This window comes from Hippopotamus amphibius, chromosome 6, assembly GCF_030028045.1.
Source record: "Hippopotamus amphibius kiboko isolate mHipAmp2 chromosome 6, mHipAmp2.hap2, whole genome shotgun sequence".
Taxonomy (NCBI): Eukaryota; Metazoa; Chordata; class Mammalia; order Artiodactyla; family Hippopotamidae; genus Hippopotamus; species Hippopotamus amphibius.
Genome location: NC_080191.1, coordinates 16,776,999 through 16,787,175, shown reverse-complemented (window position 1 = coordinate 16,787,175; position 10,177 = coordinate 16,776,999).

Here is a 10,177-nt window from a genome sequence, read left to right as displayed (position 1 = left end):
TTTCATTGTATACTTTTCTTAAATAATTGAAGTATAGTTGATTTACAATATGTTAATTTCTGCTGTATAGCAAAGTGATTCAGTTTTTAAAAAATACTTTTTCCATTATGGTTTATCATAGGATTTTTAAAAAATATTTTTTATTTATTATTTAGGCTGCGCCAGATCTTAGTTGTGCCCTGCGGACTTCATAGTTTGGCATGCATATACCCCGACCCGGGATTGAACCTGGGCCAGCTGTATTGGGAGCTTGGAGTCTTACCCACTAGACCACCAGTGAAGTCCCTATCATAGGATATTGAATATAGTTCCCTGTGCTATGCAGTAGGACCTTGTTGTTTATCCATTCTATTTATAATAGCTTACATCTGCTAACCTCAACTTCCCACTCCATCCCCCCCACCAACCCTCTCCCCCTCAGCAACCACAAGTCTGTTTTCTATGTCTGTGAATCTGTTTCTGTTTCATAGATAGGTTCATCTGTGTCATATTTTAGATTCCACATATAAGTGATATCATATGCTATTTGTCTTTTTCTTTCTGATTTCACTTAGTATGATAATCTCTAGTTACATCCATGTTGCTGCAAATGGCATTATTTTGTTCTTTTTTATGACTGAGTAGTATTCCACAGTATATATGTACCACACCTTATTTATCCATTCATCTGTTGATGGACATTTAGAGTTTTTCCATATCTTGGCTGTTGTGAATAGTGCTGCTATGAACATAAGGGTGCATGTATCTTTTTGAATTATAGTTTTGTCTGGATATATGCCCAGGAGTGGGATAGCTAGATCATATGGTAATTCTATTTTTAGTTTTCTGATGAACCTCCATGCTGTTCTCCATAGTGGCTGCACCAGCTTACATTCCCACCACCAGTGTAAGAGGGTTCCCTTTTCCTACACACTCTCCAGCATCTGTTATTTGTAGACTTTTTAATGATAGCCATTCTGACTGGTGTGAGGTGGTACTTCATTGTAGTTTTGATTTGCATTTCTCTAATAATTAGCAATGTTGAACATCTTTTCATGGAGGCATACTTCTTTCTGTATATTTTCTGTTTTCTTGTTCCCCGCTAGCCTGTGTAATCTTCTCATTCTGTGTCTACTCCCTGGTCTGCTCATTGTAACTTTAATTTTTGGGCTCTTCAGCTTTTCTCTACATCATGAACTTTGAGCTTCACTTCCACTCTACTTCATTCTCTATTTCTTTTATTTGTTTATTTATATAGGTAGAGGTCACATACACAAAATATTTTTCTGGGACTCCACACAGATAGGGGCAGCCCTGATTAGAATTACCATGACTGGCTTAGAAGATGGTCCTTAACCTTGATTGTATTTTAGAGTTACTTGGGGGGTTGTAAAACACTGTATTTCTCAAACTTTACTTCCAGACCAAAATCTTCTGTAGAACAAATGTACATATAAATGTATTTATATGCCTGTGGTCTTATTTACATTTGAGCAAGGAAAAAAATGTGGAAAAATATACATTAAAATGATAATGGGATTAGTGGGATGGCACAAGGCCACTGCTAAGATATGGGGTCTTGAGCAAACTTTTTTTGTGGGGCATCTTTCTGTATTAACATTCTGATTAAAAGATGTACTCCGCTGGAAACTGTAAGGTTAAAAACAAAGAACTGTAGAAACATGGTACTGTGGTTTGTAAATTTGTTTCTCACAGGAATATAGGTTAACAATTCTGAACCTGTTTTACATGTATGCTGAGGTCGAACGAATAATTAAATGGATAGTAGATAATGGGAGCCAGGTTTCTTACTATTTTCTTACCATCAAGTGAGAAGTTACACATAACTTAGGGTAATCCTAAGGCTGGGCAGGGAAAAATACAAGATGATCCTGATTCACCCTACCAGTAAGGAAGGAAGTGCTTAAAAATACAGAAGGATGGAAATATACCAAAAGGACACAGGACACAAAAGGTCAATCTAGAAAAGACCCCAACAGTCTAAGGTGGAAATATTTGGCAACAACAACAAAATAATGTAGTATTATAACCCAAAGAATAAAATAAATATCCTGAAGCCATACTGATACAAATATTTGCTTCAATAAATAAATCAGTAAAAAGAGATGTCTTCCTTAGTGAAGAATTCTAAACAATACATGTAAATTCCCTCCTATTCATAAGATGGAACTTGTGGGGTGATTTTTGACCTCCACGGAATATTTGGCCAATATCTACAGACATTTTTGCTTGTCACAACTATGGGGGTGCTGCTGAGGGCATCTATTAGGTAGAGGCCAGGGATGTTGCTAAACATCCCCTAATGAACAAGACAGCCCTCCACAACAATGAATTATCCATCCCAAAGTGCCAATAGTGCCAAGGTTGAGAAACTGCTGTATGTGATAAATCTGGTGTGTCAGGTGTGTTATAATTATGAGAACAACACAGTAAGACTGAGAATGACAGAACTATAAGACAGGGAAAATGTTGGTTCATTGTAGAATTAATCCAGTCTCAAGAACTGCCTCCAGACTTCTTGTTTTGTGGAAATAATAGGCCCATTGTTTAAACAACTTTCAGTTGCCATTTCTGATATCCACAGACAAGATTATCCTAACTGACACTGAAGGCGAGAGAAGAAGGATTAGAACAAAAAGTGTGGTGGGGTTATAAGCACAGGGTACCCCAGGGCAAGAGGAAATGGCCAATCTGGAGGCTTTCTGAAATCTTATTGGCTCTGGGAAGCCCTCCAAAATAAGTTCCGACTGTTGTTGAGATGCTCAGCTGGACATTTCCATCACATTAAACTGCACTGATTTTATTTGTTCTATATCTCAGAAAATAGAATAAAACTTCTATTTGTGACTTGAAATTAGGAAGCATAGATTATACTTTTTATATATTCTTTGAGGAAACAGCTCCAAAACTTTTCTGTCCAAAGGCATTCAAAATGCTGAAAAGGGGGAAAAAATAGCATGATTTCTTTAAAATTGCAACTTAGAAAAATTGCTGCAACTGAACTTGGAAAATAATTTTTTATGTTAATTATTAAAACAATGGATAAATGAGAGGAGGAAAAAAATGGATAAAGAAAAACATCACCATATTTTTCTTTTCCTTTTTCCCTCTTTCTAATGTGATAGGAGGGAAAACTCAAGGAATACAGAGCATAGTGAAAAGCTTTAAATGATCTTATGGGAACTATTTATTTAATAAGAGATGATTAGTGGCAACACTGGAGGCAAGACTTCAGGCATCCATGGCTAGTAAGAGAAATGCCTTGGATAAGCTGATTTCAAAGTTTTCCTTGTGATAAACCATAATGGAAAAGAATATTAAAAAGAATAGGACTTCCTAGGTGGCACAGTGGTTAAGAATCCATCTGCCAATGCAGGGGACATGGGTTCGAGCCCTGCTCTGGGAAGATTCCACGTGCCACGGAGCAACTAAGCCCGTGTGCTACAACTATTGAGCCTGTGCTCTAGAGCCCGTGAACCACAACTATTGAGCCCACGCGCCTAGAGCCTGTGCTCCACAACAAGAGAAGCCACTACAATGAGGAGCCCGTGCACAACAATGAAGAGTAGCCCCCGCTGTCAGCAACTAGAGAAAGCCCGTGTGCAGCAATGAAGACCCAACACAGCCAATAAGTAAATAAAATAAATTAATAAATTAAAAAAAAGAATATATATTTGAATCACTTTGTTATACAGCAGAAATTAACATGATACTGTAAAATACTTGAATTTGGTGAGCTCATGTTCTAATGCTCTGTCTCCTTACATATTGTACATTTAATAATGATTAGAAACACTCTTAACATGAGCCCATTTTTGAGTACAGAAATCCTTATTCAGCTGCTGGGTGATCTTTTTTTTTTTTTAGTTGCAGTGAGTGGGGGCTACTCTTTGTTGTGGTGCATGGGCTCCTCATTGCCATGGCTTCTCTTGTTGCGGAGCTCGGGCTCTAGGCTCAGTGGGCTTCAGTAGTTGCAGCATATGGGCTCAATAGTTGTGGCTTATGAGCTCTAAAGCACAGGCTCAATAGTTGTGGCACATGGGCTTAGCTGCTCCGCGGCATGTGGGATCTTCCTGGAGCAGGGTTCAACCCGTGTCCCCTGCATTGGCAGGTGGATTCTCAACCACTGCGCCACCTAGGAAGCCCCTGGGTAATCATTTCTTGATCTTCTGTCTCCGTCAAATCAAATTCAGCTACCTGAAAACATAGTTAATAACAGTTACATGAACATATTTTACTTAATCCTATTAACATGTCTATTATGTAGGTATTGTTATACTCTTTTTATGGATGAGAAAACTTTAGAAAAGCTAAACAACAAGCCCAGGTCTACAAATGTGATATGGTGGAGCCAGGATGCAATACCCATCTGTGAGTCTAGAGTGAGTATCACTTCTGAATTATACAAATAGTGCCAAGAAGGAAAAAAAAGACAAAACATAGTAACAGTACCTGCTGGGCCTACTTTCTAATGTTAGGACCACATATGGAGGTACTCTTTGGAAAACGTGATTTGTTGAACAAATGAAAGGCTTTACAGTCTCAAATTCTAAGTTCAAAGAAGCCCATTTGATAGTGAACCCACTCCTTTGGAGAAGTCAGCTCAACCTCTGCTACACAGACTTGATTATGGTATAAACCAAGCTCAACAGCCTGCCATAAGCCTAGCTAATAACTTCATCCCTTCATTGGATTCTACTTCTCTGAATCAATTTTTCTGAATTTTTTATTTGATTCTATCTCCCCTCCACCCAAACTAGTCAGCATCTTCTCCAAAATCATTTTCTGCAGATGAAGAGAAGAAAGTATGCTGCCCAGAGGTTAGACTCTCAGGGGCAATCTGTTCAAAGACCACAGGAAACTTCTGTCCCTTTTTCTTACCTCAGGCTGTACTAATCATATTTTAAAATTTTCTGTATATTATGACATTTTGACTTCTTAAAAAAAAATCTTTCTGGCTGAGGAGAGACTGCCCCTATCAGAGCCAGCCAATTCTTAGAGAATGCAAAGCGTTCAATGAGATGCATGCCTTTGATATGTAAAGTAATGAGTCTACAGCCCTCATACCTAGACATTATGCTGAAATTTGAGATGATTTACCATATTTTAATATATATTACTGCCTTATTGCTCATTTCCATTGCACCATGACAGTCCCAATTTGACCATGTAAGGGATGAGATAGCTACCCCCTCCCATGTGAAGAAGGAACTGATGGTGGAAGCTTGATGTCTGCTCAAGAATGAGGCAGAAGGTGGTCTTCTTCCCCTCCCCACTTCTTTGACTATAAAACTGCAGCCCACTAAGTTCTCTGGGCAGCACTCCCTTGCTGGCCTGCTTGTAAATCTCACAAGTGTCCTATACTAATAACTCTTTCTTTGCCTGTCACTCTGTATCTCTCTAAATTTTTTCTGCGCCAACACAGAAGAACCTATGCTCAACTGAGTCCCAAAACACATTCTGTGATTTCAGCTATTGCCTAAATCTCGAGGAAATTATCCAAACTAGCCAATCCTAAATTGTTCACCCTGTCTTGCCTTACCTTTCCCACAGGAACCCTAAGAAAAAGTCTGGCCTGAACATATTGCTCACTCCTGCCTTTGCTTCATGGTCAAAATCTGGTGTTCCTTCTGTGGCCCTGTATGGTGAGCTGTCCCTCTTGTTTCTAGGGAAATCGTAAGTAACATTAAACTTTTCCTTCAGTGGCACTGACCTCTCTGTATTGTCACTCAGTCCCCTTTATAAATAGGACCCAGGCACAGAACACAGGCCAGCGGGGCTTCTCAAAGCCAGAAGCTAACGTAGCTTAAGAGGGAGAAGGGTACTTAGTATTATCAAATAATGACTTCCACTTCAGGGCAAGGTTATCAGCATGTACTTATTTTATGATTCTAATTCCTTTACTTGGTAGATCTTGATCTATGTTTAAAAAAAACAAAAAGAGTGGAGAGTTCATATGACTTAAACTCACAGCTTCTTTGTGAGAAGGGAAAATGGAACTTGATGTTAATTAACCCCACTATTCTTTTTGTTTCTAATCATTGACCTGCTTGGGTACTCACCCCTCTTTTATTCACCTTATTTATTAAGTCTTTGTCTTCTTTGGGTGTTCTTCCATGAGACTAGACTGACAGATTATGTTTAGAACTTAAAGACAGAGCTCTCTCCTCAGTATGGAAAATATACTGAACATCTTCAACCATTTAGGCTGCTGTAACAGAATACCATAAACCAGATGGCCTAAAAACAACAAACATTTATTTCTCGTAGTTCTGGAGTCTAAGTCCAAGATCAAGATGCGGAACAGATTGATGTCTGTTGAGAATCTTCTTCCTGGCTCACAGACCGCAGTTTTTCCCTGAGTCTTCACATGGCAGAAAGGGATGGGGTCTCTCTGGGGTGTCTTTTATAAAAGCACCAATCCCTCCACCCTCATGACCTAAGCACTTCCTTAAGGCCACACCTCCTAATATCATCACATTGGACATTAGGGTTCAACATGCTAATTTGAGAAGGGGGCAAACATTCAGACTATAGCACTGAATACCATTAAAAAAGTAGGTAATTTGCCCATAGAACATATTGAAGAGACACAAGGAAGAGGGAGGGGATGGTTCTAATTTTATCCCCCTGGTCCTGTTTTCCTCTCCTGTCTTTTTTGAGGTGATCAATGGGAAGGTTGTTCAGAGGTGGCATCTTTACTACAGCTGCTCTTGATATCTGATTCTTTTTTCATTCATTCAACCAACTGGAAATATAAGCTTGCTGAGGCCAGATGATTTGTCTGTGTTGTTCACTTCTGTATCGTACCTGGCACACTGGCACATAGTGGGCGCTCAACAAATACTTGTTAAATGAATGAACCATTCATTTTACCGAGCTTCTGTGTGCCGGGTACCGCTCTAAGAGCTGAGGATAGAAATGTAACGACTACACGGCAGTTCCTGTGGAGGCGGACACTAGAGAAAAAAAAAACAGATGAGTTAAGTGTTCTGCCTCACAGAGGGAAAGAACTCCGGGCTGAAACGGGCGCAAGGCGGCGCTGGGTGGCGTGCGCTTCTGCAGGGTCTGGCCTGGCGCTGCTCTGGCTCCCCCGGCGCGGACCGATCTGCAGCGCCAGCAACAGCCCCGGGAGCTGCTTGAACGCCAGATGATTCCTCCCAACGGACTAGCCCCCGGGCGTTCCTCTCTCGCTCCCAGACGCTTCCCGGTGCTCCGGGGTTCGGCGGCACACACCTGTCGTCCCAGCATCGGCCCAGCTGCGGCTCAGGCCTGCAGGACTCCAGGGAGCGATGCGCCCCCATCCCCCAGGCTGAGGACCAGAACAGCAGCGGGGCCGCAACCCCCCCCAAATTCTTCCCTGCCCCTTCACCTGTTCCACTCCGCGGGTTCCCAGCTCCGGGAAGTGCGTGGCGCGCAGCCTAGAGGGCAGCTGCGCCGGCCACCGCTTCTTTTCCCGCGGGCCTGCGCTGGGCGCGGGGTGAGGGGTGGTTCCGAGACGTGCTTTCACTTCGGTCCGGGCAGGGTCAAATCGCGGCTGGGGTACTTCCTCTCCTAGCCAGATTTAGCCGGAGCCAGAGAAACCCTCCGTGCTCAGGGGCCAGTCTCATGGGCGCAATTCCAGAGAGAACGTGAAATTCCTCTTGTCTTAAACCCTCAACAGCTGCAAGAGATCTGGAGGACGGAGCGCGGCTGCCGCGTTGGAGCTGGCAGGGGCACAGCAACGGCAGGAGCAGCAGCCAAAGCTGGGCGGTGTGTGTCTCCCTCTCCTCCCAGCATTTTGCCAACCTGCCCGTCCTCGGACACTCGGGAACGTACTAACCATCTTTTATTTAAGCAAAGAGCTCTGAAGCCCTATTACCTCTGCCTGACACCCCCAAACACCGCCAGCTCTGCCACTGTCGTGTAGTGAATTCCGGGGTGAGGGTGGGGGTGGGAAGGAGGACCACAAGGGGAAGAGTTAAACGCCAACGGGAATATTGCATCTGTACCCTCCTGCCACTTGAGTCTTACTTAAGGATAATGTTAGACTTCACCTGACAGTTTCAACATTTTCACCTACAAAATTTTCTGAAAGAAAAGTCTTCCTTCGTGTTAAGCATGCTTTCTTGTGTTTCATAACATACACAATCATATTGCCTGCCCACCATGGGCACAGGAAACCAATTACTACCTTTTACAATCACAGTTTCATAGATTTTCTGTATTTTTCCTTAGGATATAAATACTTATATTGACTACAGGATTTTTCAGCTGTAGTTCTAATTCTTTGACTAAGTGGAATTAATTTTACACATTCAAACTTTTTTTTAAGTAAATAATCATGATAAAAATAGTCTTTGGAGTCTTCCTGGTTTTCCTCCAGGCAGCACTAAACCCTTGATTTAGGTCAATTTTTTCCCCAAGTATCAAAACCTGGGCCTGACTCCAGACATGAGCCTGGGACCATGCACGTGAACTGCACAGTCTTTTCCTGGGGGTGGTCGTGCCTTCGTCATGGTCACGAAGCTCTGCAGACCTTTTGAAAACTATGTAACAGTTACCTTGCAGTGCTCCTGAAAACGTGGGGAAAGATCATATTAGAAGGGCCAGGGAGGGCTTAGCATGATGCTTGTCAAACACAAGTAGAGCTGCCCCACAGTGCGTGCACATTACAGCGTGGGTGATGCGCGAATTAACCTAAGGTGAGCACACCAAAAGGCCGGTTACTCCAACTTTTATAGACAAATCTGAACTCCTGCTTCTCTTTTATTATTATGTCTTTATCAGTAAAAAGCATTTAAAGGACTTATTATAAAAGGCATCCTGCCTTGGGAGTCCCACACCAGCCCCGTGCAGTCATGGAGGCACCTGCCTCGCTCCGATTTTGGTACCCTCGTCTCCCTCCCTCCCCCTCATTCACACAGCCACGACCCCCTCCAACCTTCCTGGAGCTGTGCAGCCGCGCGGGACCCCGAGGCCCGGCTCGCTGCGCCCTGCACTATGCAGGTTAGCGGCACTCGGGGCTGGGGAGCGGGTGGGGCGCTGGCGCTGGGTAGGATGCGGAGCGCGAGCACCTGGCGGTGATGCGGCGCAGGGAGGGGGCGGGGTGCGCAGACCAGCCGCCCTTCTCCGCCCGCCCTCCGCGGGTAGCTCTAGGAATCCGCCCGGAGGCGCGCGGCTACGCACGCTTCCGCCACTGCTTCTGCTGTCGCGTGCGTCTTTCCAAGAGCGCGTAGTCCCAGGGCCACCGCGACGCAAGCTCACCACTAAGAAGGTGTTAGGGCGGCTTGTGACGTCCACGGAAGAGGCAAAGATCCCGCGCGGAGGCCTGGGGCGAACCTTTCCTCTCCGCCTGCACAGGAAAACAGTCTGGCTTGCCGGGGGTCCAATCCAGGAGGAGAGCCCAAGGACTCCCCCACCCCGTCCTTTCCAAGCCCCGGAGGAGGCCACGGCGCTCCTCCCCCCACCCCCCCCCGGGGGCGCGGGATGTGGGGCAGAGGCCAGGAGCTCTTCTGCTCCTGAGTCCCGCTGTTGGGTGGAGCCCTTCGGGTCACCAGGGATTGGGACGTCCCTCTTTGGCGGCTGGGGAGTGGGCCTCGGCTGGACCGGCAAAGATCCCCAGCGTTCCTCTCTCTGCCTGGGCTTCCTCAGCATCTGCGTTTCCGCCGACGCCCGAGGTCAGTTTTTCCAGCGGGCTGAAGGACCACACGGGGGAATTGATGGAGTCGCACATTTCATTCCTTTCTCACTTCTGTGTTTGTCAAAGGGCGCATGTGTGGAGCTTTCTGCACCTGAGCGTCACTTTGATGGAATAAAGTAAAATCTCATGCTCTGAGCAATCAGTCATTTCATGTCCGAGATGATCCATTTAGTCATTGGAAATCCGGCTAAATGCATTGCTTCAGAAAGAAAAATCTTTTTGAGATTCAGCATTCATCGTAACGATGTATCGCCAGAATGTAGAATCGATTGTTTGAATATATTTTCTAAGACTTGCAATGTTGTTACAAATTTCTAACCAGTTTTAAAAGACCAAACAATGCTGAAGGGTTAAATTAGTTGCAAGCACAGGAGGAAAAATATTAGTTAGAAGAATTAATTAAGACAGCAAATGAAAACTGGTTGCCCTTTTAAAATCGTTTCCCAGCAATTTTCTTTCTTCTATTTCAATCCCGTTTGCAAGAGGAAGAAGAAA